Source organism: Poecilia formosa, unplaced genomic scaffold (assembly GCF_000485575.1).
Source record: "Poecilia formosa unplaced genomic scaffold, Poecilia_formosa-5.1.2 Scaffold212, whole genome shotgun sequence".
NCBI classification, from domain to species: Eukaryota; Metazoa; Chordata; class Actinopteri; order Cyprinodontiformes; family Poeciliidae; genus Poecilia; species Poecilia formosa.
In genome coordinates, this window is record NW_006800151.1 from 990199 (window position 1) to 1000554 (window position 10356).

General features: G+C 38.2%; 1 long non-coding RNA gene across 1 annotated transcript; it reads left to right on the forward strand.

Annotated features, from left to right (window-relative positions):
- The first annotated feature begins 7028 nt into the window (after positions 1-7028).
- On the forward strand, positions 7029-9467 carry LOC103148788 (uncharacterized). Its single transcript, XR_477398.2, has 2 exons — positions 7029-7326; positions 8840-9467. It is a non-coding gene; the product is annotated as an uncharacterized LOC103148788 (long non-coding RNA).
- The last annotated feature ends 889 nt before the right edge of the window (positions 9468-10356 follow it).

A 10356-nucleotide genomic window follows, 5' to 3' on the forward strand; every position in this document is an offset into this window, starting at 1 on the left:
ATCATTTAACATCGTTCAGTTTGGTCCCAAACAAAAGATTTACACAGTATTTTAGGGAAACTCCGTTCGTCCGTCCGTCCATCCACTTCTGTTTATCCGGGGTTAAACAGAAGTGGGTAAGAAGGAAGGCCCAGACTTCCCTCTCCCCAGCCACTTGTTCCAGCTCCTCAAGGGGGATTCCCAAGGCGTTCCCAGGCCAGCCAAGAAACATCGTCCCCCCAGGGTGTCCTGGGTCTCTCCTGGGGCCTCCTCCCGGTGGGACGTGCCCAGAACACCTCACCAGGGAGGCGTCCAGGATGCATCCTGACCAGATGCCCGAGTCACCTCAGCTGACTCGGGCATTACTCTCAGCAGCTTTACTTGGTCATCTGGGAGTCCCTCCCAGATGACCAAGCTTCTCACCCCATCTCTAAGGGAGAGTCCACAGACCCTGCAGAGAGCTCTTGGGGGTTCTCCTGGAGTATGGGGTACCAGGCCCTTTGATATGGGCTGTTAGGTCCCCGTATGACCGGTGTCAGAGTCTGGTCCGCATTGCCGGCAGTAAGTCGGGCTCGTTTCCGGTGAGAGTTGGACTCCGCCAAGGCTGCCCTTTGTCACCGATTTTCTTCATTACTTTTATGAACATTAAAGTAATGAACTTTCAGGTGGGACAGTTAAAGTCCATCCAACTGGTCAATTGTTACAGATTCACAGAGTGTGAATGTAAGACTCGAACTATGAACACAATGCAATGTGGTCAGGAAAACAGCATTGAAGGAGAGCTACGCTAGCTTGACTGTGACAATCTTAACATGTAGATGTGTTTACGTTTAGTAAAAAAAAAAAAAAAAGTGGCCACCCACACACCAACTTTCTGACAGATGATCAGAAGCGCAGAGGTTTAAATTACCTAATCAATCACTGCTACTATTCAGATAATCGCTTATTAATTATCACAATACAAACATAAAACTGTAACGGACTGAATGTTCTGTCCTTTAGTGGGAAACGTTTGTGTGTTTTTTGGTGTTGAATACAGACACGCTAGTGGAGCTGTTGTCAGTCAGTCGCTACGGCAACGGTTCTGTATATCCGGGACAGAGAGCGAGAAAAGAGACGATACCAGTGGTTTTGAGTTGTTCTTCAACAGTTTTTCTGTTATTTTTCCCTTTGCTGTGGTGCACTACACTGAGTTAATAATACCTACATCTCCAGGTTTCATTTCGTTAACAGATTTGTTCTGCCACGGCAAGTAAAAGAATCGTCTAATTTTACTAATTATTGCATCGAAGCAGTGCTCTGTGGCTGCAGTTTTACACACAGTGATACTGTGAAATACTTTCCACAGAAACCAAACTCATGGCTAAATGTGAAGGCATAACTCCTGGGACAGATATCGGGTAAGTTTCTATTGTGCAGCCGAACAGTGGTGAGCTCATACTGCAGCAACAAAATATGGGCGAGCGAGAGAAGAGGAGCGAGGCATGGAGAGAGAGGACAACAAAGCAGGAACGAAGAAAGGTAGACAGGTGAGGGAGAAATTTTAGAATAAGACAAGGAACAGGAGGTAATACAAAAGGAAAACTGAAAACCAAAAAGAAAGTAGAAGAAGGTGTAGAGGAATAAATAAACTGAAGGTAAGAGCCACAAAGAGAATCAGGCACAGAGACCACACATCCAGCATTGAGTCAATTTGAGCTGCTCTCCCTCCTTCGTTTGATCCCTCCGTGTCCGTCTCCACAGTGATTAACGGCCCAGAGAGTTGTCACGGGAACAGGCGAGAGAGGGAATAACGAGAAGGAGGGTAAGGACGTCACCTGGACCGAGCCGAGCGCAGACGGAGGGAGAGGAAGCGAGAGAGCGAGGGGAAGACCCCAAACCACAGCAGCACATAATTAAAATGGCTCCTCACACACACGTTTCAACAAATCCAATAATGAACACCCTCGCCCACCCCCCACCTGGTCTCCGCGGAGACACACAGTTCACTGGTTCCTCAAACTTTTCAGTCTGACGCCGGCTGTCATTAAAGCAGCAATATATGGAATGAGTTCACGTTCGTTTGAGCTAAAAAGGTTTTAATCTCACCTGCAGGACACAGCAGTTTGCAAAAGATGCTGAATGTATTAAAATACAAGAATGGAAAGTTAAACATTAATATTAGACATTCGATAAGAAATTAAAGTAAAAATGTAATTATTGTCTCAGTGAAACAGAATTTAGACAATGAAGCTTGAATAATAACGTTTCCTCCATTTGGATCATACTAAAATCGTTAAGCAATTACAATACACATATTTACCAATTTATCTGTTTATTTTTTGAATATGTACAGAAAACATAGAGCATGAAGCATAATGTCAAAACTTTTGTTTTTACATATTAAAGAGAGTGAGTGGAGGTATAAACTTATCAATATTTCCACTTTTGATTCATTTATCTTACATTTATGGCATGTATAATCACACATATAAAAACTAAACTCATAGTTAATAGTTAAACTATCAATTTGATTGATGAATAATCATTATTTCTTTAAATTTCACAAAAAACAAAACAAGTATCACTAACAAAAATAACTGACTGATATCACATATTATATCCATCAGTACTCATGTGTTTATATAATAATTTGAACAGTTTCATGTTTGAACATCGTCAAATGTTTTTCTTGTAGTTCTGAATTTGCATATTTTAAAATTTGGAATTTGCTGCTTAACCTTACAATATTTTTTAATGTTTTCTTATTTTTGTCTTTGTAAACATTTAGAGTCTGTAGTCTGTTGATTATTGTTTTTTTCTTCTTACCAATAAAAAAAGAACTTGAAATTTAAGTTTTAAGACGCTTTTCTGGCTAATTTAAGATTTAAGACGCTTTTCTGGTTATATTCTGCAGCTCAGAGACAAAAATCTCCAAGTTGGATAGGAAATCATTAAATGCTCTGATGCTAAAGTAGCGTATGTCATTGTTGGAGAATATGAATTCACAATGGGCCCGTCTTTTATGATACCATTTGGTTGCTCGTTCCAACCTTGTGGAGCCAAAAATTAGAACAATCTGGACTCAAACTGCCCAGTACGCACACAACACACTGCCTGCAGTCATTTCACAACAACACCAGAAAAACATCTGACCACATCGTTAAAATTTAGCCAAAAATGACCTTCATAGGGTGTTGGAGAGCTCACATTAGCATGGTGGCGTGTTATTGATCATCAGAGGTCAATAAGGACTGGTTACATGTCTTCATGCAAACACAGAACTGGCAACACTCCCAAGTAAATTATTGTGATTCTCTTGGCAACAAAGCTACTTTTGCACCAGATGAAAACAGAAGGATGTCAGAAAAATGTAAATCTCAATGCCAATATACCTTAATAAGGTCCAGTTGGGCACACATCTCCAAACTGTGCATAGAGTTAGTGGAGCTGGAATTCAAATGAAAAACGTAACTGGGGTAAATTTTTATCTCTGAGCAGGACAACGACCCAGAAATTAAATCTGAAAAGACTTCACTCTTTTCTTCCTCTTCACGTTACACAGAGAAAACGGAAAATATTCAGATTCCTTTACATTTTCCACTTTTTGTTTCATAGCAGTCGTTTACCAAAATCAAAAAAGATCAGATTATTTCTCATGAATGTACTCTCAGCATCCCATCTTTACAGAAAGAAAACAGAAATTTAGAAATTTATTAAAAAAGAAAAACTGAAATATCACAAATGACTATGTATTGAATGGCAGGTAAATATCACAGTTGTTGTGCCAGAATGTATTGATAAAACCCACTAAACTGTTAAAATATAAATAAATAGCTGTTTGTTTCTTAAAACGTAATAGTACTGAACATCTTCACACTGATCAGTCCATCCAGGATTTCATGACTGTTTTTGGGTTTTTTTTGCAGTCAAAATCAAAGATTTTGTGGCACTAATTTAGAAATATTTGTCAGGAATACTTATGATATTTGCTCTAATGTTTAGTGTTGAACATGACTTTTTATTCATCGCCGTATTGGATTGTATCTTGACATCAATATGAGGTAGCAGTCACTTAAACCCAAAATTTTGTAGTAAAAATCTGAAAATCTGTAGATTTTGTGTGAACTTTGAGTTTTGCAGATTTGTTGACAAATTAGAGGGATGTATTTATGTAATCTGGAGTCTAGAGGGCCACATAAAAAGCTACGATGGGCCACATTTGGCCCCCAGGCTTTGAGTTTGACACATTTTACTGTAAACCAACACAGAAAATGTTTCAAAACAGGAACTAAACCGCCTCATACAAAGAAATATAAATAGCAGAGTTCATTAGAAGAGATGAGAAAGTCAATCAAACATGCTTTGAATGATTAATGTGGTCTCTATGCCTCTGTAATCAATAAACCAGCCACTCAATATGGAAGCGTTTCAAAGACGAGCTATTGTTCTCTCTTTATCCAATCAGACTAGCAACTCTCCTGAACAACCCAGGCATTCAAGTCAAATTGGGAGAGCCTGAGAGTGTGCGTTTCTCCATGCACAGGAACAGTCTGAGCGTCTTCCCCGCTGATTTCGCCACCTGTTCCAGACAATGTCAACCAGACTCATTTATCTCTCGGCAGGACTCGTTGCAGAAACACACACATGCACACACACACACACACACGGCTGCACATCACATGCAATAATTACTGGGTAATTTCTGACAGACGATGGACAGACTTGCAGCTTTAAAATGCCAGGCAGAAGCTCCGTTTAGGCAACAACACTCAGTTGGTGATGCATACGGTACATGTTGTACTTAGCAATGTGTTTGTTTATAATTAGAAACATTAGATTACTGATTAAATTACATATTTATTATCTGTTGTCTAAGCTAGCGCTTCATATTTAGCTGAGTTTATGTGTTTTATTCACAATAGGTGGATGGGCAGTAATTAGTTCTAGCAGCTTTCCATTAATTCACTGACCGGACACAATGAATGAAGTTTACTGCCAAACTGAATTAATGTGTTTTCAGCCAAAACACAGAAATAAAGCTGGACATTAGCAAGGTAAAACACTAAACAAGGTAAAACACTAAAATTTAATGTGGCTACCTTTTCGTAATGCAAGTGAAAAAAAAAATATTGCATAGCAAAAAGTTACAGTCGTGTCTGCATAATTACAGCTCTGGAAAAAATTAAGAAACCGCTTAAAATGATCAGTTTCTCAGATTTTACTCTTTATTGGTTTATGTTTTTGTAAAGTGAACATTGTTCTTCTATTCTATGAACTACTGATAACATGTCTCCGAAATTACAAGCAGAAATTTTGTATTTATTTGCAGAAAGTGAGAAAAAGATGCAGTGCTTTCAGACCTGAAATAATGCAAATTTAACAGGTTAATATTCATTTAGAAACAACAAAACTAATGTTTAACTCAGGAAGAGTCCAGAAATCAGTATTTGGTGGAAAAACCAGGAGGTTTTTAATGGGGTTCAGAGCAGTGGGCTCTTCATTTTTTCCAAAGTTGTATATTTAACATACAAACATAACAAAAGTCCCTACTTTTTGTAAATCCATCCATTGTTTGTGTTCACCTGAAGGAAATGCAGAAGTAAAATTTCGGGAGGTGAGACCCAGACATCCTCGTCCCCCAGTGACAGTTCCTCCTGGAGGATCCCAGGATGTTCCCGGGCCAGAAGGGATGCAACATTCACAACAAGTTCTGGGTCAGCCTTGGGGTTTCCTCCCTGTGGTGTAAAAAACGCAACACTAACCCGTCACTTTCTGCTTCCCTGAGGTATAATTATAACATGATACAAAGGTTCGTTTTCCTAAGCCACTTAAAAATGGTTTACTTTCACGCCAGCTGTTGTTCGGGACATAATGAAAATTTAAATTTGGAGTTTGGTAAACACCATAGAAACTAAACTGATGTGTTTTGGTCAGAAGAGTTTTCATTAAGGCTTTCTGTAGGTGGTGTGAAAAAGCCCGTTTCCCTTCCACAGACCTGAGGAACGATGTCAGAGTTTAAATCTCTTTGAAAAACTCGTACAAAGAACATAAGTTAGTCATTGTTCTTGTTATCATATCTATTCATTTATTTATTTATTTATTTATTAGAGCCGCCACGTCAAACTCATTTTTGTTTTGGTCCAAATCAAGATCCTGAACGCTCTTAAAGGGCCGGTTGTTCCACAATGTATTGATAAAACCTGATCACAAACTGTTAAAATATCAATAAATTCTTAAAATTAAATAATATTATTGAATATCTTTTCAGTCCCCCCAAGATTTTGTGATACTTTCTGTGATATTAAAAAAAAAAGCTTTTGTGGTCACACTTTGGAAAAATTTGCACTTATTTATGACGGTAAATGCGACTTTTTATTACTCGCTGTATAGATCATGGACTATAATCTGACATCAGTTAAGGCTGAGGCAGCTGTTTAGTACAAGAAAGTTTTTGACAATTTGAGAAAAATCTGCAATAAAGTCCCAATTGTGTTTTAGCGTAAAAAAGTGCAGGGATTTATTGATTTTTGCTTGAATTTCCACAATAATTCTCAAGAAACTGGAGGGACTGACTGATATAATGTGTCAGTAAACAAATAAAAACTGCATTGATTTCATTGAAAACTTAATATTTAAACACCTCTAGTGTTTAGTCTAGAATTTAGAGGGTCAGATAAATAGCTATGGCGGGCCGGATTTGACCCACGGGCCTCGAGTTTGACATACGTGCATTAGGCAGATATGATGGTTGTATAATATTCAAATCAACACAAACTTAAATCACAGATGTAAACCTTTAAAGTGAACCATATAATCATATCATCACAAATTACGCTTGATTTAACCAGCATATTATAAAATTTACCCTTTAAACACGCTACAGTAAATAAAACATCAGCATTAAAACCTACCTAAAGGAGAGATAGCATTGTGCTAACTAGCTGCTAATGTATAAAACAATCCTTAAAACCGCTGGCACTTTTATTAGCTTATAGCTAGTTGCCCTAAACCCACGTGAAGAATAGAAAACACATCTTAATAACTCATAACATTTAACTCACCACATTGGGCAGAACTCTACGTCAGTATGAAGCAGTTTTAAGATTCATTTAACTAGCTTGCGTCAGCTTTCGATAACATAAACTACTCCCGGTTCGTCGTCAAGTTACTTCCGGTTTTACGTGCGGTCACTTGAACCGACACAAATAAACTGTAGAGCCCCCTAGTGGAATGAGAGGAGTGAATTCAACACCAAAAATGGAACGTCATTGGGTTTTTCAGCAGAGAAAAGGTCTAAAAATACTTCACTAATCACAAACTCAACCTTCTTCCATGGCCATCTTAAATGTTGTAAGCTATTAAGAGGTAAGTTTTTGTTCTACATGTTGGTTTCAGCCAATTAGCTTTAAGCTGATGAAAGTGCTGGTGGTTTTACGGATTGTTTTGTACATTAACGGCTAGTTAGCACAATGTTGTTTATTTAGTTTATTCCACAGTGGGGTTTAATGACGATATTTTTATTTAATGTAGAGTGTTCAAGGGGTAAACTGTGCTGGTTAAATCAAGCACAATGATGATGATATGCTTGTGGTTTTATGGATTGTTTTGTACAGTAGCAGCTAGTTAGCACAATGAAAGGCACAGTAGCTTCTTAATTAGCGCAAAGACACTGTTTAAACTTTATTCCTTTAAATGTGGAATGTAAGACTTAAAACAGTTAATTTACTAAAGTTTCTCTTTTCAGATCTGGAAACAATACAGCATGTTTCCAGATCTGTGATTACTTGTCTTCTGTAGTCTTATTGAAGTAATATAAAGTGGATTTTGAAATAATACAAACAATCTACTTCGGCTGCACACTTTAAATATTAATCAAAGGCTTTTATTCTACATTATTTTTTATAATTTTTGCTAGCATAACAAGAACATAGAGTTCTTGTTAAGATTGCCATAACAACACTGAGGTAATTACAAACAGTTTCCTTTACTGGGTAATATTTCTGTCATGACAGTGTGATACAAAGTTCCATTAACACTATTATGATTATGAGAAAATAATTATTAAGCACGAGATATTAAAAGTACAAAATTGAATTTTAAAGAGGCTCCTTTACTTCTTTATTACAGCAGACTTTATTAGGCTATCAAACCGTTTAGTACGTTGTTTATCAGCCTGTGCACAATTGCAGCTATTCAGATGCCTAGCATCAAAGAAATAAAAGCATAATCATCATTGCCCTGTTTCCCTGACTTATTTCAGCAAAATGGGCAAAAAAAAAACAACGAAAGCATCCCCCCAAACTGACCTTGGTGGAAAAGCGCTGAAAGAAAAGGCTGACATGCAAACAGACACACACAAAAACAGCCAGGTTCTCTCTTCAGCCATCTGCCCAGCTGTGCAGCCAATGCCACTTCCATCTACCTATTCAACCTGCACAAAAAGAGTCCTGTAATGGGAGGCGAGGTACATACAAAAGAGAAGTGCGTGGCAAGCAAGAAATTGAATGTCAAGGAGCCTTGTTTGGTCCTGATGGGGGTTCGAGGGTAAGCCTTAAAGGGAGGGAAGAGGAATAATACAGATACAGGGATGCCATGTGACAGACAGAGCCGAAAACTAATAACACACAAAGAGTGTGAGCAAAATGTTGGAGGGGGTTTACGGTTTGAGATGGACTCTTCTAGCCGCAGCTAATTTCTGGCGGAAAAATGACAAGGGCAGAAAGAGATGGAGAGATAAGAAAATGTGACTTTTCTAAAGAAAGGAGCAGGAATCCTTGTGGGTGTGAGGGCATCTGGTTTCCACAGCTGGCTCTATTTAATCAGAGGGATGCAGGTCTGGATGACTGACTGACATACTTCCATCTCTCCATTTTCACAGAGGAATGCTCGCAAAACATCACAGGAGGAAGGGACAGAAACTGGCATTCATGAAACGCTGATAAGCAGCACATAAAGCCGGGGAGAGATGCAGCTTCTGTGCACAGAGCAGAAAAAACAAGGAGACAGATGGAAGGACAAAGAAACAGAGGGCAGAAGACAGAAGTTCAGAGGAGAGAGAAAAGGGAATGTGAGAGAGGGAGAGTCCAACACCGCGTCCCGAGTTCTTGCCACAAAAAAAAACAAGTGCTGAAGAGCGAATTGAAAGTGAAGCCAAAGAGCCTGGTCAATGTGTTTCGGTATAAATAGCCCAATTAGTATTGCAGAGACGTCGTTGGGTTCTGAGATGCAGCGTGGCAGAGCCGGTCTAATTACTGGCTAACTTGACCAATTATTCCAGTGTTTAACCAGGCAGAAAGCAAATCGCAGCACCTGGTTATTTAGAAACACCGGCTGCCCTGTCGGGCTTCACGCTCTCAGCTGTCATCTCCAGTCACTGTCAACATCTTCCTCCTCAAAACACACGAGTTCACACACCGCACCAGGCTCTGAAGGCGGTGTGGTAACATATTTTGGTGTAACTGATGTTGTAATTTTCTTATTTCAAAATAAATTTCCACATGCAATTATACCTTTTTTGCATTGCTATTGCATCACAAGCAGAGTTGGTAGTAATTACATTTACTTGAGTAACTTCTTTGAAAACGTTTAGCTTTAAGACTATTTTTACTTTTTACTTGAGTAATTTTATTAGGAAGTATTTCTACTCCTACTTGAGTAAAATTTCTGGATTTTCTACCCACTGAATGAAGAACAAACATTTTACCAAAAAATTCACCAGAAACTGATTTGGAAATGTTTTTCTTTTTCCTGATTTTGTAATTTTTTTATTTCTATGAATTATTGTCATTTTGGTCCTTAAAATACCAAAATTTCCACTTAGCTTTATATTTTCATCCGTTTGATTATCTCATTATTAAATATTAAACAATTTATAATTTGATCACTTATTCCAGTAGACTTTTTACCAAATACCTTTTGCTGTTGAGTCATTTTTTGGACTTCTACTTTTTACTTTTATTTCAGTAAAATCTCGGATAGCAGTCACTTAAATTTGATGTTTTTGGCCAATTTTAAAAAGAAATTGCAGTAAAAATCAGACAAAAATGTTGGAATCTGTTGATTTTGAGTGAATTTTGCAGATTTGTGAAAAACTGGAGGGACTTATTGATGTAATTTGGAGTCTAGAGTGCCACGTAAAAAGTTGTGGTGGGCCAGATTTGGCCCCCGGGCCTTAGGTTTGACACATGACACATTCCTCTTTCAAACTAATCCTCTATATTTTGATTTTTACTGCATCCTAGAAGTAGAGGCGGGCGTATTGAGCCTAGACATCGATACCAAGTTGGTATCAGTTCTGGGTCGGTACCTGCATGGAAAGATTGATGCTTTAGATTTCATTTTACATCTCACTTCAAAACAGATTTTGTGTTGATTTTCTCTCAAATTACTATTTTT